The sequence below is a fragment of the Sturnira hondurensis genome, unplaced genomic scaffold (genome assembly GCF_014824575.4).
Source record: "Sturnira hondurensis isolate 20B ecotype Veracruz unplaced genomic scaffold, ASM1482457v3 Scaffold0018337, whole genome shotgun sequence".
Lineage (NCBI taxonomy): Eukaryota > Metazoa > Chordata > Mammalia > Chiroptera > Phyllostomidae > Sturnira > Sturnira hondurensis.
In genome coordinates this window covers 3,025,904-3,050,427 of record NW_028090968.1, presented here as the reverse complement: position 1 = coordinate 3,050,427, position 24,524 = coordinate 3,025,904, and the positions used below count along the sequence as shown (strand labels likewise).

The 24,524-nt window shown below is 48.9% G+C and overlaps 1 protein-coding gene across 1 annotated transcript in view; it reads right to left on the bottom strand.

Annotated features, from left to right (window-relative positions):
* Nucleotides 1-7,159, bottom strand: part of EMP2 (epithelial membrane protein 2) — a 36,014-nt gene extending 28,855 nt beyond the window's left edge. The window contains exon 1 of the mRNA XM_037069001.1: nt 7,013-7,159. The gene's annotated coding sequence lies outside the window, so the exon portion shown is untranslated. The remainder of the gene's footprint in view (nt 1-7,012) is intronic.
* Nucleotides 7,160-24,524: the final 17,365 nt, after the last annotated feature.

The following is a 24,524-nucleotide window of genomic DNA, read 5'->3' as shown; positions in this document are numbered from 1 at the left end:
TATACTCCAAAGGCCACATAGTGTATGATTCTGTTTATAGAAAATGTCCAGAATAGGCAAATCTACAGAGACAGAAAGATTAGTGGTTAATTAGGGGGGAGAGGGAGGGGAAAATGGGGAGATGATATCTAAGGGGCACAGGGTTTCTTTGTGAGGTGACCAAAATGTTCCCTAATCAACTGTGGTGATGGTTGTCCGTATCTGTGGCTACACTGGAATACACTGAATTGTACACTGTAAAAACCTCATTTAAAAAAATGGAAAGAGGGAGCTCTGAGTTTACCGGGGGCTGGTATTTCAACACCTCCATCCCCTGGGATCTGACACCACGAGGATACCTAAGAGCATTTTGCAGCCCCTGGTGTGAAAGGCAGGGGGGGGGTTCAGGTAAAAACCGCAGATCAGGTGGTCGGGCCTTGAGCTGCCCTCACACGGCCCAGAGGCCAGACATGCTCATGCCACACCCTCAACAGATCACCTCCCCCCAAGGCCTGGGACTGAGCCAGCCCCTCACCTTTCAAGATACTAGAAGAAGGGAGAATATGTGGCCCCATTTCCCAGCAATCTGTCCTGAGCATAGACAGTATGCAGTAGGTGCTACTTGAGGACATGAGAACATGGACCACCCAGTCCTGGCCCTCACAGAGTGCCCCCCAAATCTCTCAAGGATGGGTTGGCACGCCAAACCTTAGTTAGTGCTCCTTTCTTCACCCCAATGGGCCCAACTTACTTCCCACTCAGGGCAGCAGGATGTTTACATGAGTCGTTCCCCCTTTCTAGAAAGATCTTAGATCTTGGAGTGCTGGGGTATCTGGCTCCTTCTCTTTGTTCAGCCTCAACTCTAAAGTCCCCCCTTAAATAAGCCTTCCCAGGCCATCCAGTCTAAGTGACTCCCATTTTATTTTCTTTATATCACTGAACATCATCCATAGTCACTTGTTTTTGGTCTCATCTCTCTAGACTGGAGCCCCCTGCGGATGGGGGTTGTCTGTTAGGTCACTGCTGTGTCCCTGATGCTCAGCGCGGTGCCTGGCACCTGGCAGTAACATTTCAGGGGCTCTGCTCCTCACTCTGGGCCTCACCAGGAAGCCCCAGATGTGGGTGAAAACTGGAAGAATCCCCGGTGAGAGGGCCAGAGAGAAGGGCTCAGCATCCTCTCATTCTTGAGGGTGGAGGCAGGGCATAACTTCCCAGACAAACCTAGTGAACAGCTTCTTAAAATTCTCTGGAGAAGCCATGTGTCCGTGGTAGCCAACACTCACTACGGCTGAGGATGGGGGTGGGAGATGGGCCTACTGTCCATGAAAGGGACACCAATAGTGTCACCACCACCACCGCCGTCATTTCTGCCTGTCTGTGTACCAACTGTACTATTCATTACCCAGCATTGTCTTTAAAACGCATTAGCTCAACTCAATTAATTTTAAAATATGTATTATTCCATAAATGGAAAATCAGTACCACTTGACAAAGGATCGAGGTTTTAGTACTGTGCCTTAAAATAAATATGAGCATATTACAGTTTTAAGCATTACCCGTATGCTGTAGAAATCATCTCTAAATGCCTGTGGGTGTGCATCTGGGTGTGTCAAAAATGAAGCCTCCCAGGGCTCTGGTCCTAGAAGAATGTGACCCCATGTCATGTGGATATAAATGGACACTGACCATATACCACTTGGGCCTGATGTAGCACCAGACACAGCCAAAGGCCGGAGGGACAGGGAGCAGCTGCCCCATCCCGATTGTTTCTCACAGGCCCAATTTTCTCTCCTGGTCCCCAAACCCTTCCCAACTCCCCTCCCCTCCCCATCCCCGGCAGCCTCCAGCTGGCTCCTCACTGGGGTTGGCTGAAAGGTAAGAAGCAGCAGCCTAGGACCGCGGGATGGCTCCTTCTCTCAGTTATTCACGTGACAGAGATTTACTGACCACTTGATGCACGCTTAGCTCTGTGCTGGATGTTTGAGATGCCCTCCCTGGCGGACGCCACAGATGGGTCCCTGCACCCCGCAACTCTCACCTCTCTTAAGCAAAGACTGTTGGCGCTAACAGAACTGGATACCATTTAGATAGGGGGTTCCCATCTAGGGCAGTATTCCCAGAATGCCTTCCCCCATTCCACACAGGCCCGAAATAGAGGAGAAATAAGATAGCTCTGGCCAGGGTGGGGTGGGCTCGTGAGTCTGCTCCCTGCCATGAGCGACTGGGAGGAGCTCCAGGGCTGCGGTAGCTGACTCTGGAAGAAGAATGCTGAACTCCAGGATGCTCACCAGGACACCTGCAGCAAAGAAATTTTCTCCGCCCAAAAGACCAGGATTGTTTCAGGAGGTGAACACGGAGGTCTGTTTTTAAAGAGAGGAATGGGACAGGAATACATGGAACGGAGCAGGATCTGTGGGGTCCACAAGGCTTGGATTCAAATCCCAACACAGTCCTTGTGTGTATGTTTAAGCAACATTTTTAAGATTCCATTTTTTTTCATCTATAGAACAGGGATAACAGGAGTCCCTATCTAGAAGGTTGTTATTCATCTTAATTAATCCTCCCCAGAGGATATGTTTATTGATTTCAGAGAGAAAGGAAAGGAGAGAGAGAGAAACATTGATCAGTTACCTCCCAAACGCACCCCAACCGGGGATGGAACCCGCAACCTAGGCATGTGCCCTGACTGGAAATGGAGCCCAGAACTTTTTGGTGTACTATGGGTCGACACTCTAACCCACGGAGCCACCCAGCCAGGGCTGTTACTCACTTTAAATGAGATAAAGGAAGTAAAGCACTTGGCCCAGTCACCTGCTCTGCATCCTATAAATGCTGTAATAATAGCAATGGTAATCACTTTCATTGCTACTGATAACACTGGCAAAATCTAAGTCGTTCTTTCCTACTCTCACATACCAGCCAGCCCAGGTCTTTATGTCTCGCTAAGTTCTCCTCAAAGCTCCAGACTCCCATTCCCAGTGGTCTCCTGGAAACCCTGCTGGGGATCTCATGATGGCGCTACTAACCCACCCCAGCTGTACTCACTGTTGCTGTCTCTTCTCCAGCCACCCCCCGTCTATTAACAGCACCCAGGTGGGAAATCCACTGCACCCACGGGACATCCACAATGTGATGTTCTGAGGACAATGTTCCATGGGATTGGGTGGCAATCCCGGATTTAAGGCCCCGTTACTTGGCCCTGGATTACCACACAGCCCCACCTAGATTCTCTGTCCATGGAGCCTCCGCCATGCAACCCATCTTCTAAAGCTCCCCATCCCCAAACCCGCAGGGTGCCCGTTATTATTACTGAACTTCAGGTACACAAGTAACTCATGAGTGTATTCTCTCCGTTACAGGTAACACCGGAGTCCCTTTGCCCGTTCCTTCCATGCCAGCTTCTTCCTCTCCCCTTCACCAGAAGCAGCCACATCGATCTGTTTTGATACGCTCTCCCAGACATTTTTCACTGTATACATGTAATACATATGAATTGCAGGAGTACATACAAAATATTGCTAGTATTTGTTTGTTGCTCTATAAATAGCGTATTTCCCACCTATTGCTATACTACTTGCTCTTTTTAAAAAAAAATTCAACTATATCTCTACAGATCTTTCTATATTGGTAGATAGAGATGAACCTGCAGCCAACTTGCTGGGTGACTTCAGACAAGTCACTTCACCTCTCTGAGTGTCCTTAGCTGTCACCATGAGATGTTCTTAGGCCCCTGAAATGCTCTGATCTTAGACCATGGCTGCCCTGAATGTAGAGAGCTCTTACCCCTCCCAGGCATCCACCTAAGGCTTAGCTGCCTGGGAGAGCCCACAAGTGACTCTGGTTCAGAGCAGCGTCATACAGGCACCACCACCAGCCCCCACCAAGGGTATCAGGTTACCAGCCTGCACTCACCCTGGGTGGCAGGCTCTACCTCTGATATTTTTAGACTCCCCCCACCCCACCTCAGCCTGTCCCTAACAAGAGCCAGATGCATCTGCTGATTCCCGCCAAAGTTGGTCCTGCTGAAATTGCAGTCTTTAAGTAACTGCTGCAGGAAGCCAGACTCTACCATTCCTGGGGCGGAAGGGGGGCCTCCTTTTCCCTCCACCCCCACCCCTGCCCGGTTCTTTCCCTGGATAAACTCAAGCTAACAACCAAGAGTCAGGCCTCTAGTTCTGTCTGTGGTGCCAGCTGTCCCCTTTCCTCCTTTCAGCTGCTTCTGCCAATCGCCCACTTTTCCAAACGCAGTAAGATGTCCCTGAGCCCTCCTCCCACACCGGAGTCCAGTCATCTTTAACTGCTTCGTCTGGAAGAGCTCTGCTCCCCAGTCCCAATGTCTGGGACCCCACCGCACCTTTGGGGGACGGCTGCCACCACTTCCCCTCTGAAGTCTACCCTCATCCTGTGTTAGCCCAGGGGGCCTGATGTCAGATGCCCCACTTGTCCACAGAGCTGGGCAGAGGCTACATGTTGCAACACACACAATTATCTGCCCCCCCGCGAGGTGGATGGATTCCTGCCTCCCAAACAATCGCCGCCAACCAGCCAGCCATCCACTGCCATCCCATTTGGCCTGGAAAGACATTTCTATATTTTTGTCTGGACAGACTCCCCTTCCTCTGTCTGGCGGGTTGACTATGACAAAGAGAAGCCTTCACTCTGTCCCTGCCAACCAGGAAGGCCGCAGAAGGCAGGGATGTTAGCACGTGCCTGGGATGAAATATTGGCCAGTTGAGCCTCCCTGTGAATCAATCACCTGTTTTTGGAAAATTGAGAATGTTGTGCATATGCACATGGTTTTAGCTCATGTGAAAAAGATATTATGTGAGGGGCAGAGAAAGGAAATGTATGTGAAATGTTCACCTCCATTCCAGGAAGAAAGGGCCTTACAAATTACTTGTGTGCCTAGTGTGAAGGAGGGTGGCAGGGAGAAGCGAATGGATGGGCCCTGTATTTATAATCGGTTGCCATGGAGTCCTGCTACCTCAAGAGCTGTGTCCTGATCTGAAGCCCTGCCAGCCAGACAGGGCACGGCCCCTCCCGTCTGGGTGGGGCTGTTCAGTGTCAGCTCAGAATCTCCCATCGTGGCCCAGGCTTACCCACCCGCTGGCCACCTCGTGGCTTCCAACACAAACACCTGTCCCCATATTTCAGGCAAATCAAAACTTCCCCACTGAAGGGACAGAGGCAGCTCCAGGCTGTGTGGCTCGCTCTGTGCCTCCCACCCTGACTCCCCAATTCCAGGTAGGGGGTAAAGGTGGCAGATTCAAAAACTCTCAGTGGGAAAACAGGTTCTGCACCTTCCTGCCACCCCCACACACCTCCCCGGGCTGTAGGCTCGGCATCTGGGCCCTGATTTCTCCAGGAGGGTCTCCCCACAACTCACCAGGAGAAAAGGGGAGGTCTTATGGGGGAGGTAGATGGAGGCTCAAGTTGGACTCTAAGCCTTACTAGCCCAGCGACCTGAGACTCTGACTTGCAGCCTGCAGCCTGGCTCTCCCTGCCTCGGAGTGAGAGGCCCCGGGGAACTGGAGAGCGGGGGCGCTCCAGCGCACTGCGAGGGCTCCGCCAGCTTGGACTTTCATCCTTGTCCCTTGAGGACTCCTGGGGAAACAGGATCCTACCCCTTCCTCACCCTCCTTCCACTTCCTCATCCCAAGGCCAAATTCTAGGGAGAGGTGGCCAGCAACAGAGAGTAGCTTCCGGGATTTCTAACTAATTCAATGTAAAGGTGGCCGGAGACTTTTTTAAAAAATTATGGTAAAATACTCATAACAGTATTTTAATCACCTGGAAGTGTACAATTCAGTGGCAATAAACACATTCACAGTGTCATATCACTGCTATCCATACTCAAAATGTTTTCACCCTGCCCAACAAAAACCCTGCCCCAATTAAGCCATATTCCCTATTCCCCTTCCCCCAACTCCTGCTGACCTCTACTCCACTCTGTGTGCCTATGCATTTACCTATGCCGGGGACCTGACCTGAGTGGGATCATCCAGTATTTGGGCTGCTTGTTTCTTAAGACCCTCTCCAAGGCCATTACCTTTCCTCTGCCTGTCACTTTTCAGGCTGGTCTCTGCATTTTAGATGCAGGTAAGTTAAAGGATCACCCTCGCCACCACCCACAATCCCACACACACATCTGTGGAATTGGGAAGGGGCAGTGCCCCTTTCCCCAAACCTGAAACTAGGCTTTCGGCCTTGTTCCAAAGTAAGGGGTGGGTTCTGTGGCCTGAAGGGAGGGCCTTCCTCTGTGGTGTCTCCCTCAGGTTCAGGTTCAGACTAGCCTCCATTTATGAGGCCCACGTGTGGGCCTCAAATGAGGACCTCGCGCAAGTGTATTCAGCACTCTGTACAGTCCACACCCGAGTTCTAGTTTCCTCCTTTTTCTGGAACCCATGGGTGCGGCCCTCGAAGTCCCGCAAGCCCCACGAAGGCTAAGTAAGGTGGGGAGGGGGAGAGGCGTCATCCTCGCAACTCCTTGAGGCTCCTCCACCACCCCAGATCTAAGGCAGTAGCTCCTCGCCGGTGGAGGGCGTAACGGAGCCGCCACCCGGGCCGAAAAGGGTGCGCTACTCCGCTCGACCCATCACCCGGCCTGGGCGCAGCCAGTCCCACGCACTCGGAGAGGTGGGGGACAGTGCTGGAGGAGCAGAGGACCCTCATGCGACGAGGGGGGCTGCCCTGAACTCCTCCCCTAACTTTTCCCGCCCGCCTCAGCCCACACTGAGAAGGAAGCTGTCCCAGGGTGCGGAGGTGGAATTCCGGGTCCCAAGCTAGTGAAGCACCGGTGGGAAGTCTGCCCCATCGTAATGTGGCCGAGAAAAGGTGGATTTTCGGCAGGGAGGGGCCTCGGCCCTGCCCCACCCCCACCAACCGCAGGGACGCCCCCCACCCCCACCGCCCCAAGCCGCTGCCCGCCGCCACCACCACCCCAGGTCCACCAAGTACAGGGCCCCAACGCACACCCAGGGCCGCCAGGACCCCCACAACGGGCGCGCGGCCCCCGGGCGCAATCTCAACTCACTGGGCACTGGCCGCGGGACTGACGGACGGGCCGGGGCGCGAGGCGAAGCAGCCGGGCTGTTTTGAAGCTCTGGGCTGGGATTGCGCGCCCTCCCTTCTCCCTCTCGGTGGCGCGGAGCCTCCTCCCCACGTCCCCCTCTTTCACGATCCCGCCTCCCGCCTCCCGGGGCGTGTCAGGAGCGGGGAGAGCGGAGTGGGAGGGGCCGCAGAAGGTGGGTGGGGGACCCCGCAGAAAAAGGCTGGAGTCCTAGGGGGGGTCATCCCCAGCCTCAGCCCACCCAGCCCGCCTGACTGCGCAACACTGCCAAACTGAGGGCGGAATTCATAGCGTAGCTGGGGAAAGCGGGAGAAGGGAAAGAAACTCCTCGGAGCTGGAAGTTTCCCTTCGCAGCGCTCGCCCTTACGGGTTCCCAGCTCTCTGGCCTTGCTTCTCTGCCCTTCTTCTCCGCCTCTTCTCTCCCTTCTCTCCCCTCCTCGTAAGGGTTAAGAACGGGGTCCTGAAATTCTACTCCCTGCTTTAGGACCCTTCTCTGATACTTTTCTTAACTTTGTGATCTTGCCAGTAATCTTCCCTGCCTCTTCTGGAAATGGAAGTTTCGTAGGACCGCTTTCCTGAGTTGTTGTAAAACCTGAAAGTCAGAGCACATGCACAGTGCCTGGCACACGTAGTAAGTGCTCAATAAATGTTAGCTACTATTATTTTTACTATCTGACACGGTCCTGACCTTTGTGGGAGGTAGCCTGGCAACCGGGAACCTAGTGTTAGGGTTCCTCCCTAGTTCGCCATTCACTGAACCCCCACAAACCCCCCCACACACACACCGTCACACAAACCACTACCCCTGTCCTTTGAACCCACAGCCCTGGAATTTATTGTCCCTGGAAATGACAAAAAAGAAAAAACTGCCTATTTTTTCAGCCTCAGTTCCCCCATCTAGGAGTGGGGGTGGGGAGAAGAGGAGGATTTACTGTATTAAAAAACAAGAAAATGCAAAAATAGGACCACAGCATATTAGAGTGTATTTATAAGCTTTTAATTTAACAGACTGTTATTTGCTCACACTCAAAATATAAGTCAATAGACTTTTGCCATTAACATGAGAATTAGAAGCTCTTTTCAGAGATGCTAATTTATTGCTCATTTGCAGGACCCACTGGGAGGCCATGTTTAAATTTTCTGATGGCTTTCTTCAATTCCGATGGGGGGCTTTCCAAGGCAATAGTCTCCAGGTCTAAACTAGAGATCCTTACAAAACTTTCAGTCTCCTCCAAACGGTCATACCACCCCCAAGGTCCTGAGGTTTCCCAGTGGGTCCAGTGTGTGACCCTTTGCATGTCTGTTAATTTTGAAATTCTATGGCAGTAAGGTGCTCATTTGAACTGCAGCCCTGTATAAAAGGGGAAGAGAATGGGGTCTGGCTGCTTCAGAGTAGGGTCAGGAGGGTCCCCCCACCGGCAAAGCCTAGTGGCCCCTGCCTGTCTCAAAGCCACCCATAGGACAACAAAATGCCCCCTCCCCAAGGGTCTCCCAGAATGCACAGTCTAGGTGGGGGTGAAATAGTCCTGCTGAGCACTTAATCTATCAGTTACTTTACAAACATTGTCTTCAATGTACTGCAACAGTCCATGAAGAAACTGAGGCTCTGAGAAGCTACCTAAGAAACTTGCCCAAAGAGATGAAGCGTGGATTCGAACGTAGACCCTCTGCAGCAAACCCTGTTCTCCTCTTCCCATTATATAGCTATTTGCCAAATGCTAACCACGGTCAAGCCATTATTTCTGCCATTTCCACATGCCAGCTGAGCTAGTATTCACTTACCATTTTCCTTTGAATCAACTATTCATTTAACTATGTATATTTATTTTAAAAAGGAAGCTCTATATCATCATGGTAAACAGGAAACCAGTGCCACCTGCCAGAAATAGAAGATAAACTTACTAATTTAAACACTACCCCCCCCCCAAAAAAAAAACAGTGTTAGTACATTCTAGCCAGATACTGTTGCCTGAAAGAGCCCATGAACCTGAGGTTTAGGAGCCATTGCAAAGGGAGGTCAGCAGTGTGAGAGAGGCATTAGACACACGCTGGCCCAGAAGGAGACTTTCTCTCTCTTGTAACTGTTGAAAAGGGAATTGCGTTCTCCGTCTGTGATTCAAGGCTAGGTGATGCCTCCTCCCTCTGCCACCTAAAACCGCCTCCCCTGTGCCTGCTGGTGGGGTGTGCCCCACACTGGGAAGAACCTGGCCAGACACCAAGTTGCCTGTCTAGGACCCAGAGAAAGGAATGGATGGATTGTTCTTCTCTCTGGTTTCAAAACCCTCTCCAGAACCCCACCTCCCTGCCCCGTTCACCTGCTAGGTGTGCCTCTTAAGTTTTCTCTCTTTAAATGTATGCCTGTCTCTCCAGTAAGATGGGAGGCAGAAATCGGCTCCCTAACCACTTGTATTCCCAGCTTCTAGGATTTCAACGCTAAGTCTGAGACCTCAACACGGTGTGAGGGAAAAGTAAGATTGTGTTGGATTGAGTGCTGGGTTCCAATTCTCCATCCCTCTGTAGGAGTATATACATTCCCACTCCAGGCGTAGTTTCCTGGCAGTTGGAGCACCTTCCCTCCTTTCCTCTGAGCTGGGCCAGGTGACTGGCTTTGGTCAATGAGATCGTAGCACACATTCCAAGCAGGGGCCGAGAATGAGCTTGCATGGTGGGGCTTGCCCTCTCATGCTCTTGCCATTTCCGTAAGTTGACTATACCTCTGGTAGCCCACTGGCCCCAGAAAAATGAAAGAGCTACTCTAGGTGACCATCAGAACTTCCACTGGGGACACAGAGCTGCTCCAGCCAAGCTGCAGACGCATGAACAAGAAAGGCATGTCTGTTTTTGCCTGTTACTGAGGCATCATGGTTGTTTCACAGCATAGCTGGTTAATAAAGGGACCATCTTATTATATTCGGAGAGAGAAAGAACTAGAACGAAGATATCTGAAGACATGGAAGGCCATGGAGAACGCTGAGGTGATTGTTGGGAAATTTCGGGGTTGGGGAAAGGAGGTTAATTGAGAACACAGTATCTCTTGTGTGTCTTTCCTGGCCTAAGTGTTTTAAGGTTCTGACAGTCTCTTATAACCTGCTCCCGTTGACTCTTTTCTGTTCTCAGAAGAAATAACTAGGGGTGTCCATGCCTGGGGGCAAATCTGATCCCATCCTTAAGAGATCCCAACAGAACTTTGTAGCAGAATACATCATGGAAAAGAAAATGTGGACTGTTACCAAGAAGGATGGGGATCTGAATCCAAAACATTGTAATGGAACTGGATCAAATACAAACATAATTAGACCACTGAACCTGCTTCTGGGTGGTGGGTCAATTTCATCTTGACCGCTGACAGAGGTTTTACACACTTCCACTCAACGACTATTTTCTTTGGAAACAAACAGGAGCACAGGCTGCTAGGATGGCTCCCAGGTGATCCTGCTGGCTGGTGTTCACACCCTTGTGTACTCTCCTTCCCTTGAGATGGACTGGACCTAATGGCTTGCTTCTAACACATAGAATGAGGCAAAAATGATGGATGTCACTTCCAAGATTAGGTTGTAAAACTGTGACTTCTGTCTCATTAGTAGACGCTCTCCATCGCCTTCTAGGTTTGCTTGCTCTCATGGAGTAAGCTTCCATGTTAGAGAGGCCCACATGACAAAGAAGAGAAGGAAGCTCTGGCCAAAAGCCAGGGAGGAACTGAGGCCTTCAATCCAGCAGCTTCCAAGGACCAGAATGCCTCCAACCACCATGTGGGCTTGGAAGCAGCTCCTTCCCCCGTTGAGCCTCAGATGAGACCGAGCTCTGGCCAACACCTCAATGGAACCCTTGTGAGAAGGCCCAAGATAGAGGACTCAGATAAGCCATGTCCAGATCCCTGACCCACAAAAACTGTGATCTGACAAATGTGTGTTGCTTTAAGCTGCTAAATTTTCTAATAATTTGTTATGCAGTAATAGGTGACTAATGCATGAATAAAAATGATTTAATCTTCATTGACTGAGATTGCAAAGGCTAGGTTGTAGTTGTAGCTTTTGTATCAGTCATGATGGGCTAGTTTATGCCATGCTAAAAAATGATTCCCAGATATCTCTGACTTTCAATACAAATGTCGACATATTTTGCTCATTTTAAATGTCCATTTGGGTTTGATTGTGACCATGTGTCCATATCGTCTTTACTCTAGGACACAGACTGATGGAGCATCCTCTATATGAACCATTGTTGGTCTCGGGGAAGAGAAAAGTGAAAAGGATGAAGCACACATTGGCTATTAAAAGTTTCTGCATACTCATATTTCATTGGCAAAGCAAAGCATAAAGCCAAGTAGCAAAAAATTCTGCCACTGGCTATTTTATCTCTACCTTTGAATTTGGCTTACAGCTCTAAATGCTTCTGGATGTAGGACCACAGTAAGAACACTCAAAGGCTTCACAAGCAACATTTTCTCATGGCTACCCTTCCAGATAAACAGGATCCTCTCTCCCAAAGCCCCGCCACCAGCACGTCTGGGCATGGCTCTGCTGGCTGCCCATCCTGCCATATGGGAGACAGCTGGGAAAACCCCTAGCGCCTGCTGTATGAAGAGTCAAGAAATCTGAATTCCGAGAGTGGGATCTGAGAAACATGCTCCCTTGAGACCATTTTCTCCTTGTCACCCACCTCCACAGACTGGGCTGGGGGCAGGATGGAGACAATGGTTTCCGGCTGAGGAAGAAGCCCAGGCGTCCTACCACTTAAAGCTGGGAGCTCTGGGTCTCTCCTCGTTGTAGAACTTCCCGCACGTACAAGAAGAATTCACAGCACTAATTACTGAAGTCAACAGCCACGGGATTTCCAAACCTCTGTAGATACCGCTTATCATGATGGTGCATCAGGCTTTCGTGTACCACACACAAGCGGACTGTGACTAGAACCAACTAAGGGGTGGTGTCTGGGTTTTTCTCAACCCAGACATCTGGCTGCTTGACTGTAGTCCCAAGTTTTCATCAGGAGGTCTGGCATCTGAGTTCTCCCAGGTTTGAATTTTCCTAAATACTGTCAGAAAGAGTACGAGGAAGAGAGAGAGTTTTCTCACACCAGCATCATTACCACCCAGATGTCTGGAGCCCAGGAAGGCCCGTGGGATGCTCTCAGCAAGCCCCAGAAGAAAGTGCCCAGGTGTTTCTCAGTGTGGCAAGATGAGTAGAGGCCAGTGCTCTTGGCCTATCTTCTGGAAAGAATGGAGTACAGTTTAACACTGGAAAGGAAAGCAAGAAAAAGAAGTTCCTGTTAGTAATAACGTCCCTCTCATTTTCCTGAGATCTTAAGTACAATTATGAATACCATTCTATCGGTCTATGAAAATATCCTTTATACTTTTCTAAATATTTTTAATTCCCCCCCAAATCCTTCTTTCCCTTTCATTCTGTCAAACAATTGCTTAGGGAAATAATATTTTCATTATTTATTTAACATATACTTAGTGTGACTCTCCCATGTACCACACACTGCTTAAGGCAATGGGGATAGGGCAGTGAACAAACTCGTCAAAAAAACCCTGATCTCATGGAAGCTACTAACAACATTGGTCAGTTCTACTTATTATTCTGCTTGACACTGATACCGCTTTGGTTTGCTTTGGTTTACCAAGATTCTTGGGTATCTTTATGCATGAGGGTTGTCTCTTAGGCTATAAAACTATGGAAACATCCCTGAAGCCGAGTGACCCTTGGCCCAGCCAGGCAACCCCAGCCTCAGGACTCAGGCCAAACCCACGAATCCTTATGGATCTTTGGGTATGAGGGAGAAAGGATGTCTTCCGTTTCCACTGGAAGACACACGCTCTACCCTCCACAGTTCAAAATGTGATGAATGGCAGAGCAGGCAGGAGGTGGGGAAACTTAGAAGTTCATGTTCATTCCTATGCTTCCAGGCAGGAAGGTAATCGAAGCATTCTGGGCAAATGAGACTCTTGATCTTAAAGTTCCTACACCTGAACATTCTAGAATTCCCTCCTTATGTGGGATTGAAGTCTTCTGGACACGGCACATTTCTGTTTGCTCTTGTTTAGTCCTCCCCTGCGTAATGTCCCCGGAGAGGTGGTGGCCCCAGACAAGGCAGCCTTGCCCTCCACATTCTGACCTTGGCCTCTTGCAGTCAGCACAGGGTAGGTGCTCAGTAGGGGGACGTTTCTCCCCTAGCAGTGTTAACGATCTGTAATGCATTTTAAAATGTTTTATTCACGTGCTTCTTTTATTCACTCATTATGTTCATTCCCCCAAAGAACGCAAACGCCCTGAGAGCGGAGGTCACATCTACCTTGCCCATGGCTCTGTCACTGATGTCTGACACATAGTGGGTGGTCAGTCGGGGTTCCTTCTAGTTTTCACAGTACCCTTATGAAAATCGGAAAAAGGTGCCCCTTCTGATTTAGAAAAAGGTGTCCTCACAGTGCTCCCAGCTTGGCATAAAGAGGACACCTCTCTGGAAAGAGAAACTATGTGCCTTCCTCAAGGCAAAATACCATCTCAAACCAGGCATATGGCTTAGTGAACAGTTTGGAGGTAGCATCCCCTTAGCTCTCAGCTAGGAAATATTGTGCCATCTACAAACTATTCGACAAGAGACGGGAGCACTAGACCAATAACTTTAGATGAATGAAATAATGAATTAAATAAAAGTTCTTGGAAATATGTGGTGGTTTTAAAACATGTCTGCCAATTCTTTGACACTCAGCCCATTCAGAGTTCAGGCTCACTCATTAGTTTCCAGTTGACCAAGAAAATGTGGTAGAATCGAGGCTACATGACTTCCAAGGCTGGGCCATAAGCAGCCAGGCAGGTCCTGCCTGGTTCTCTGGAGCCTGCTGCTCAGAAAACAATGGTGAGCTGGTGTTCTCATGGGGTTTACTGTCTGATGGGGTGGGCCATCATGGGGATGGCCATCTATTTTATCATCTGAAGCAGAACACTTTTGATAGTGAAAGGGGTACTATTCATAATTATAGTGGAACAAAAGTCATGAATAGGAACCTTCCTAAGGGAACAGATGCACAAAGACATCACCCTCATTAGAATGAACCGATGGATTAAGGAATCACTCAATTCAACGTGAACATGTCACTGTAACAGTCATGCTCTGAAGGAAGGGGAAGCCAGTGCTCTGTGAGCCTGCAGCAAGGTGAGTTTGCCCAGGCAGAAATATCAGGGAGGGCTTCCCTGAGGAAGTGGGGCTGGAGCTTAGGCCTTAGACCTGAAGGAGGACTAGCAGTTGGCTTTGGCGTGAAGGAAGGAAGAGGGCCCCAGGTGGAAGAAGCAGCACATAGTTAGAGGTCTTTGGGGTGGGAATGTGGTAGGTGGGACGGTCTGAAAGGTGCCAATGTGGCCAGAAAGGAGAGAGCAAGGATGAGGTTGGGGGAGGCAGTTGGGCTGGGTATGGCTGGGGCCTCCGTTCCAGGCAACAGAGCACCGTTGAAAACCCACTTCTCGCTGCTCCAACGTGTTGAAGTCTTCCTCTGAGGGAGAGGGAGATGAACGTCCCATCAAAGGCAGCAGCGTTATCCGGCGGCATCTATTCTTGTTTAAGCCTTTTACTGTTAGAGGTTTGAGGTTACACGGCATACTTTATGCTCATAACCTAATGTGGCTGTAGAATTGGTATTGCATTTATAGCATCAGCAGAGCAGAAAATGTGATGTATTTTACGCATGTCAGCGAAGGAATGACCAGTTCTTGTTCACAGACGATGTAAGTTGGAAATCAAACACCCTTTGCTTTCCAGAATAAGGTCTCAGATGGTCCGTCACTTTCATTTAAATTGTTAGGAGACTCAGAGCCACTAGTTACGCCATCTCTTGCTGTTTAACAAACATAGCACTGAGTACATGGTGCATGTTGCCAGGGAAAGACCAACTAATAGCTCTGCTAGTGACTTATCTTGCTTTAATTGAGTTGCATATACAAACAAAAAAAAAAAGGTAGCAACATGGCACGACTGACTGGTGTGCGGAAAGGTTAAGGAGGGCCAGAGCGGGCTCAGGCAGAGAGAGGAGGAGGTGAGAAAGGATAGTAACTTCAGATCCAGGATTCCACTCACACTTTAGAATGACACTGGGTTTGGGGGAAGACTATCCCAAAGATGACTTAGAAGTCCCTTCAGGCAGATGTATAAGGAAAATAACATTGCATAGAGCTCTGAAGAGTCTGGGGCTCCGATGAAATGGTCCATTGGAGGGTCCAAAGGTGCAAATGTTTCCTAAAGAGCCTGGATTTGGGGACCAGTTGGCTTGATTCAAGTCATAAGGAGGCATCTTTGGGCAGCTTCTACGTGGGCTGCACTTTGATGGCGGCATTGTTGGCAAGAGGGTCACCAGAGGGGCAGGGGTGGTTTCCTGGGGCGCCTAGTTGTGCGTGAAGTCCTGTATCTACTCTGTCTGGCCTTCAAAGAGATTTCAGGCAGCTGATGGTCAGAGACATACACACGATAGAGCCGAGACAAAAGGAAATAACTGTGTGGACTGAGGAGGAAGCACATTCGTAAGCCCAGAGATTTTGAAAGGTGGAAGCATGTATGAATCATCTGGGGAACCTAAGAATTATGCAAATTTCTGGGTCCCGTTTCCAAAGGTGCCGGAACTCTAGGTCTGGGCTGGAGCCCAGGACTTGGCATGTTTAATAAACTTTCCCCACCCCTAACTGCAAAGTGATTCTGATGCCTGCGGCGTATGGACCACCCTTTGAAAAACACCGCATTCGTCCTTTAACTAGATGTGGTAATAGTCATTGAGTATCACATTTAACGTTGGATTTCCTGACACCCTGGGCACATGGTGAGTTGACATCTTGGCTGATGGAGAGCCACCTTACCTTCCCACAGAGATGGACCCATGGAGACCATCATCAGCTCAGCTGAACTGCCTTGTCCTGCAGTTGTGTCTCTGCTGCTAGAGAGGGCTTTGTATGAGTCCTTGGGTGGGGTTGGGGACAGATGTCATCACCAAGCAATGTGGAGCACTTACCACCAGAAGAGCCAGTCCAGGTATGTTAAACTGCTGGGGTGTGCATGGTGAACTTTGCATTGAGAGTGGAGACAATCTGGTGAGGCCAGGGTTAACTCTTCCTGGAAGAGTCCATCTTCCTGCTGGGAGAGACCCTGGGAAGGCAGGGCGGGGTCTCCTTTGTTCAGCACCCCCAGGTCTGGGGAAGCCAGTTCACGTAGGCTGTGATACCTTTGAAAGCCCAGTGCACTCTGCTCGGCTAAGCTTCTGGGCTGCATCAATTCTATGCTCCTTGCACTTTGTCCCTCTTCGTTAATGATCTTTTCTTGGGTTTCAAGAGTCCCTTCATTGCTTCTGAAAAGCTTGAAAACTCTCCTAGGTATCAAGCAATTAAAAAGGAGAGAATGGATGGTGGGGTGGATGGCTGAAAAGGACAGACTTTACCTAGGTTACTGCTGCCTAAGGTGTGGTCCACGGACCAGCAACATTACCGTTTCCTCCTACCCACAGACCCCACCCAGACCTACTGACTCGAATCCGCATTTTAACAAAATCTCTAGATGAATCCCACACATGTTAAAGTTTAGGAGGCTGCTGTCCTCATTTCTTCTTCTAACAACTATTTATCAAGGGCCCCCAAGGGCCAGGCTCCATACGAGGTACTGGGAGATTAATGTAATAACAGATGAGTGAAAATGACATGGACCCCCACCCCGTGGAGGGTACAATTAGCCATGAGATAAATAAGTAAAGAAACAAACAAACATATAATTACAAGTGGTGGCAACTGCTAATATGGAAGTAAAAAACATCAGTGATCAGAAATTTAATTTTAAAAAGTTATAAGGCAAACAACAGACTTAGAGAGGGAGTTATCATAGACAGAGCAGTTAAGGGGATCAAAGGGGGATGGTCTCTCTGGAGAGGTGTCTTTTAAGCTTGAAAAATAGGGGATGCTTAAAGAAGGAGTTGGAAGATTTAAAATGGACGACCAAGTCTCGTCCAGGATCATGCAGTGTTCAGAACCTGGGGAGTCAGAGCTCAGGCTGTAAGTTCCCTGACGGAGGAGGATGCACTGACCATGCAGCATTATTCGTCCACATCTATAGGTGGGTCCTCCTCAACTCATCCAAGTCCAGCGTGGCACCGAAGAACCTATGCTGAGTTCCTTCCTTGTTCCAGGGTTGTAAAAGTCTAATAGACACTGGTCCTATGGCTTGGAAACAGTTATCCCAGGGCCTCCTTCACGGCACATCCGGATTTATGGGCCAGAAAACTGGCAAAAGATTAAATAAGGAGAGGCTTTGTTTCGCTCGTTTTTGAAATGGCCTCAAAATGTTCCCAGTCCCAGGGGTACTAAGCACTTCTCCAACCCAGATTCTTTTTTTTTTTTTTTTTTTTAGAATTCCTGATCTTTATTTAGATGAGAAAGTTCACTTCTCCCTTGGTGGCTCCTTCAATGAAATATTTGTTTTCTTACATCTTGGGAGAAGTGACATTACAGCTGTTCACTATTTAAAATTTAGTAAGGGGGCAAGTAAATGAAGCAGATTGTACTCAAAATACAGACCTTTCTACACCCGAACTTACACTGAAGAGATATATCTAGCACATTGTAAGTGGTCAATAAATACTTGTTGAACAAAATAAGTAACCATTTTTCAGTTATTACAGTAGATTGGGAGACTAGATGGCCAGGGTTTGACCTGGAAATATGTACATGGGAAGGAACTGACAATAACTAAGAAAATATAGACTTTGATATCATAATATAGCTATGATTCCCATACTAAGATTTGGGAATACCAAGATTTATTACATACATGTTCAATGATAAGAGGGTAAATTTGGAAGGACATCTCTAAAAAGGCATAATTTCCCTATGCTTTAACTTAAGTGTGTAATGAGAAATCTAGACATTTTCTACAGAATACAAGGGAATAATCAGAAATATTAAAATGAATAAAACCTAAACTATCTCCAATAAAAAAACTCACTTTAAATGGAATCACATGGTGCAATATCAAACTCGTATATGTGAAGACACACACCTACAACATATAACACACCCCACTGACACAATAATAAAAACTAACCATCCAATTCTAATGAATAAGTACAATAAATTGAATACAATTAGCCTCCCTTTAATATATTGTAAACCAATGGTCATTGGCACCAATTCAAGGCCAACAGGAATCCCTATTTTGGGGTGTCCAACCACCAGATTCTGATGCGTGGGGGGGAACCCACAGCATCTGTTGAAGTCTTCACATGGCCCTAGCTTCTGAGTCACCCTCGCTCCCTGCCAGCAGCATCAGCACCACCCATTGTTGAAAATGTAGCATCTCAGGTCCCGCCCAGAGCGAATGAAATAGAATCTGCATTTTAAGAGGATCCCCAGAAGGAGTGCATGCACACTAAACTGAGAAGCCTTGCCCTACCCCACGAGGTCACAGAAGTGATAGTGCACATGTTGGGATCCCAGAAGACATCTTAAGGTGGTAAAATCCAAGAAAATCAGTAGAGACAAGAGCTAGCCCAGGGAATCTGAAGACACTTATCTGTCATGCAAAGATCTGGGAGAGCCAACCGCTGGGCCTCATGGACCCAGGGGTCGTCGTGGACCCAGGCTGGTCCTGCTTGGGTCAAGACGGTATTTCCCAAAGTGAGCGGCATATGCGATGGCAGCCCTGGAGACTACTTCCGGTGATACATGACCATGGAACCAATTCCACTGAATTGTGGTGCGAGAGTGCTATTCTCCGATGACCACAAGGGGAAGTATCTGTTGGGTGCTAGGATGACTTCAGCACCCATGGATGGAGCTTGGAGGCAGGGACAGGGACTCCAGGCTCCGCACCTAGTCTGCTCGGGCTGCCATAACGAAGGAACACAGACGGGAGCCCTGAACAACAGAAGTACATTTTCTAACAGTTTGGGGGCTGAAAGTACAATATCAAGGTGTCAGCAGCATCGTTTTCTTCTGAGGCCTCTCTCCTTGGCTTAGAGGTGGCTGTCCCCTCCCTGTGGCCTCATGGCACCCTCCCTCTGTACATGTCTGTGTACTAATCTCCTCTTCTTATAAAGATGCCAGTCACATTGGAGTAGGGCCACCCTAATGGCCTCATTTTAACTTTAATTGCTTCTCAAAAGACCCCCATGTCCACCTGGCTGGAATGGCTCAGTTGGTTGAGTGTCATCCTGCAAACCGAAAGCTCACCTGTCCGATTCCCTGTCAAGGCACATGTCTCGCTTGCTGGTTCAGCCCCCAGTAGAGGCGTGTGCGGAAGGCATCCATTTTACCTTTCTCTGTCACATGGGTGTTTCTCTCCCTCTCTTTCTGCCTCTCTTCCCCTCCCTCTAAAACAAACAAACAAAAATCAAAGACCCCCACCTCACGTTCTGAAGCACTAGGGCTTAGGACTTCAACATATGAATTTGAAATGGGGAGGAGAATATGATTTAGCCCATAACAACCTTCCTAGTTGTGCAAATGTCCACACATCTCCCAACCGCTTTGTGACTCAGTTTGCCCATCTGCTGAAAGGGTATGATGGAACCCACCTCATAGGGCTGTAGAGGGAGTTTAACAAGTCAGCATATATGAAATGCTTAGAACAGTACTTGGCACCTAGGAGGCTCCAAAAGGGTAACGATAGGTATAATGCATGGCACATAGTAGGTACTCAGTGATCTGTTAGATGAATGAAAGAATAATATTCACTTTAAGAAAAGCATCATCCCTGGCAGGTGTGGCTTGGTGGATTGAGCACGGGCCTGTGAAGCAAAGGGTTGCCCATTTGATTCCCAGTCAGGGCACATGCCTGGGTTGCAGGCCGGGTCCCCAGTGGGGGACACATGAGGGACAACCACACACTGATGTTTCTCTCCCTCTCTTTCTCCTTTCCTTCCCCTCTCTCTAAAAATAAATAAGTAAATATTTTTTTTAAAAAAAGCTTTCAGGCCTCACCTCAGAGTTTTGGTTAGGCAAGAACTTCAAGGTAGAATTGAAAAACATTGTTTGGCTTTTATGGGGAGGGAACAAAGTTTCCTCTACCCTCAGGTTTCTTCTGTTTGGCCTAATAAGCAAATGAAACAGATTAGCAAGAGAAAATAACCAAATTTAATACCTACATATGTATGGGAACCCTGCATGTGTGAGAGTCAGAGGCCCCACATGCAGGAGAGGTTCAGAGATAGAAAGGGGGACTGAGGATATAAAAGACCCTCATCTAGGGATGAGGTGATGCACCTTGGGGGCGTCAAAGGGTCTTTGCAGCATGGTAAGAAGAGCAGATGTTTAGTAAATGAAAGTTTGCCCTGCCCCATTGGTGGGTCTGAGAAGACATGCCGACCTCTGACGGAGGTGGTACTGAGATGACAAATTCATGGACCTTGTTCTAGAATAAGTCTGGGTGATCAAGAACAATGACACAAACGGAGCAAACAACTAGAACAGGAACAGAACCACAGAAAAGGAGAGGAGGATTATCAGTGGGGAGGGGGAAGAGGGAGAACGGAGGGAAATGTACAGGGAATGAGAAGCATCAGTGGTAGGTACAAAATAGACAGGGGGAGGTTTAAAACAGTATAGGAAATAGAGGAGCCAAAGGACTTATATGTAAGACCCATGGACATGAACTAAGGCAGGGCAATGCTGGTGGGAGGGGGGGTGCAGGGTGGAGGGGAATAAAGGGGCAAAAATTGGGGCAACTATAATAGTATAATCAATAAAATATATTAAAAAAACAATGACACAGAAGAACAGAGAAAGGGTCCAGAGGTGCGAGGCCCATTTCTGCATTTCCTAGACAAAGAAAGTGAAACTTAGCTAAGATGAAGAGCAAGACTGTCCTTGGTATTTCCCCTCTAAGCTCCTCCTCCTTACCCTGATTTTATTGATCATGCACCAAGTGCTAAGCAGCTTACATGCCCTAGCTCGTTTAACCTCACAACACTAGGAAGCAGGTGCCATGATCCCCACTTTACAGACAAACAAACTAAGGGTCAGACAGGCTAATTAAGTAGGTGGCAGAGCCAAGATTCAAAGGTTTTCATGACTCAAAACTTTGAACAACCACACTCGGCTTTCTTACTACCCCCCCACTGAGGCTTCTCTCCTCACTGGCTTCTTCCTTGGTCCACTTATCCATGCTCCCAGCCACTCCATTCCAGCCCCAGAATGCTTCCTCCTTGCCCTCCACCATGAGGCAAAATGCTCTGGGAAACCCTGATCGAGTGACGGTGGCCCAGCACCTCCCTGGCTTTTGGAAGGATGCCCAAGAATCTTTGGGTCTTTGAGTTGAGGGTCCCAAACCCAGAATTCGTGCTAATGGGGCTGGAGAGATGTTGGGAGACCAGCTGTCTCCCTAGAGTGCCTCCCAGTCTTCAGGGTAAGGGGTGTCACAGCTCACTGGCTGGCACCCTTGCCAGCCAACACCCTATACTCACCCAACCAGTTGGACCACCCCATCCACATGCCAGCTGGATCCGTTTGGACAGGCGCACAGCAGGACCCAGCTCGTCTGCCTCTGTCGTCCCATCCTCCCACCTCCCAGGTAGCTCAGGTCCAGGTGTTCAAAGGCTCCGCCATCCACACCTGAGAGTGCTTTCTGTTCTGATAAAGAAGAGAGGCAAACACTCCTTCCTGGAAGCTTGGGAACAGGAGAAAGGGAGGCTTATCGGTGGGGATTTCTTTAGGGTGACTTGGCTGTCAGTTGTGGGAAGTCACCCCAAAGCCCAGGTGTGCAAATTGGAGGGAGCTGGACAAACCCTGCTCTCATAGAGAAGGAGGATCAGGTTGAGGGAGTCCTGATATGGCCTCCTGTTTTTCACTGGGCCTCAGTTTTCCCATTTGAAAATATAACAAAGAATCCCTTCACTTTGAAGTATTCCCTATGGGAATTCTCTGGGGCTAGACTTCATGCATCGTGCCATTCATTCATTCATGTACTCAAATATTATCTATTGAGCACCTGACAAGTGCCAGGGACTCTGCCAGGCCTGGGAAGCAGTGGGAGGCAAGACACTCAGAGAAGAGCTCTCCTGGTGCTTAGGACAAGTGAGGGGAGGCAGGCAGGAGTGAGCTAACAAATAAGCCAGCAGAATAACCTGAGCTGCTGGTGTGTGCCGCGAAGAAAACACCACCAAAGAGTATGATAGACGTTGACGAGGGAGATGGGCCGGGGGCTCTGCCAGGTGATTTTGGAAGGCCCCTCTGAGGATACCTTGCAGGAAGGCTGAAGTGATAAGAAGCCGATGACGTGAAATAAGGACTGGGACTAAAGGTTCCAACAGAGGGAATAGCAGGTTCAAACACCCTGGGGTGAGAAAATGTCGCCTTGTGTAAGGAATAAAAAAGTGACATGGTTGCCAGAACGTGGTGAGTGACGGCACGTGGGAGGAAATGAGGTCAGAGGGGCTGTGAGTGAGCGCAGCAGGGACTTCCCCGCCCCCCGCCACTGGCGCTACGGGGCCTCGGGAGGAGCCTGGGAGTGGGCATTTCCTCCCACCTTCCCTCTTGCGTCCCAGAGCTGGGACTCAGGTTTGGAGAGGGGATTTGATTGGTTTGGTTTGGGTTGCGTCAGGTGCCCATCCTCGGGGCAGGGGAACGCAGGGCACCTTGTTGAATAGCCCCTTCCCTCCCACCCCCGTTTCTACATGAAATGATGCCTGGGGGTAGTTACCACAGCAGAATGGGGTGCTGCTGGCAGGGGATGGGAGCCTGGACACTGTGCAAGCAGAAACCACGGCTATCTATGCACTGCACTCCATTTCATCCCCCAAGGACTGACCTAGATCCACAAGCCTAGATCCCTGCTCTCTAGGCCCCCTCGCTGCTGTCTCCCCTGTCCCCCATCTTGGGATCGGTGTGATATTTGTTGGTGGCACTCATTTGTCACTTAAGAGAATCACAAAATAGGAAGACATCCCCAAGACCATCCCATCCCCTTTGCACTTTGAAAAGGGGGAAACTGAGTCTGGAGTGGCCAGCAGCAGCGTGGCTCCTAATTCACCTCACCATGGGATCCTGCCACTTCTTTTAGGGTTCGAAAAGGAATATCTTGTCCCCCTGCCCCCTGCCCTCTACAGCCTTATTGCACCCACATGGCCGTGTAATGAAATGGGTTTTCTCTGCCTTGTGCAACCAACCCAGTTGAGCAGTTTGCATCATGCCCCATGCTTCCCCATAGACAGCATAGCATATAGAACCCACTGTGCACTGGGCTGGGCCAGCGGTGTGACTTGGTCAGGTCGCCAACCTCTCTGTGCCTTCATTTTCTCATCTATGGAACGTGAACAATACCACAACTACTTGCTGCCTAGGGTTGTTGGGAAACCGAGTTCATATACTTAAAGCACTTAGAACAATCCTTTGTATGTACTCTCTTTGAGATGGTGATGTATGCATTCCTAAACCTCTACAGTGCCTGGCACACACTATGTGCTTTGAAACACTTTGCCGATTTCTTTCATTCATTTATTCAGCCAAAACTTATTGAGCACTTTCCGGCCCAGAAACTCACAGCGAGCAGGCCAGACAAGGTCCCTGCCCTTGAGGAGTTTACTTGCTAGGAGTAGAGATAGACCAGGAAGAAAAAATGCAAATCAATAAACGAGACACTTTTTTTAAAAGCCTCACCTAAGAATACGTTTATTTTAGAGGAAGAGAGCAAGAAGCATGGATGTGAAAGAGAAACATGGATCGGTCACCTCTTGTACACACCACAACAGGGGATCGAACCTGCAACCTAGATATGTGCCCTGACTGGGAATCGAACCTGCAACCTTTTGGTGTATAAGACAACACTCCAACCAACTGAGCCACCTGGCCAGGGCCAAGACACTTTTAATAGTGATAAATATTGAGGAGAAATAACAAGGTGACAGAGGCAATGTTGGGGAAGCTGTTTTAGGCGGGGTGATCTAGGAAAGTGTCTCTGGATGGTAACACACAGAATAGAGCAATTATCAGCCACAGGAAGAGTGTTTCATGTAGGAGAATAAATAGCAAGTGCAAAGGCCTTTGGGTGGAAAGGAGTTCAGTGTGTGAGAAAAAGGTGGAGGCTGTTGTGACTGGAATGAGCAAGAGGAAGAGGAGAAATCAGATGGGGAGGCAGAGGTCACATCAAGCAGCTCTCATGGGCTCTGGTAGGGTTTTGAATTTGATCTTCAGGGCGACTGGAAGCCCGGGAACAGTTTAAGCAGGGGAGTTATTGATTCAACTTAAGTTTTCTGACAGTCACCCGCAGTTCTGAGGAAAACAAATGGGGAGGGACAAAAGTGGAAGAGGAGAGACCAGTTGTGAGCTCTTGAGAAATGGTAATAGTGGAGAGCCCTCTCCTTAGGTTCCCATAGAGCATTTCGGCAGCCACCTCGGCAACGCCAATCAAATCAAACAGCTCACTGGCCAGCAGGCTGGTCCTTGTTTGCAAGGCTGCAGTATTCCAAGAGGGAAAGAAGTGAACTCCCTACAACCAGATGCCCTGGGCAGACAGC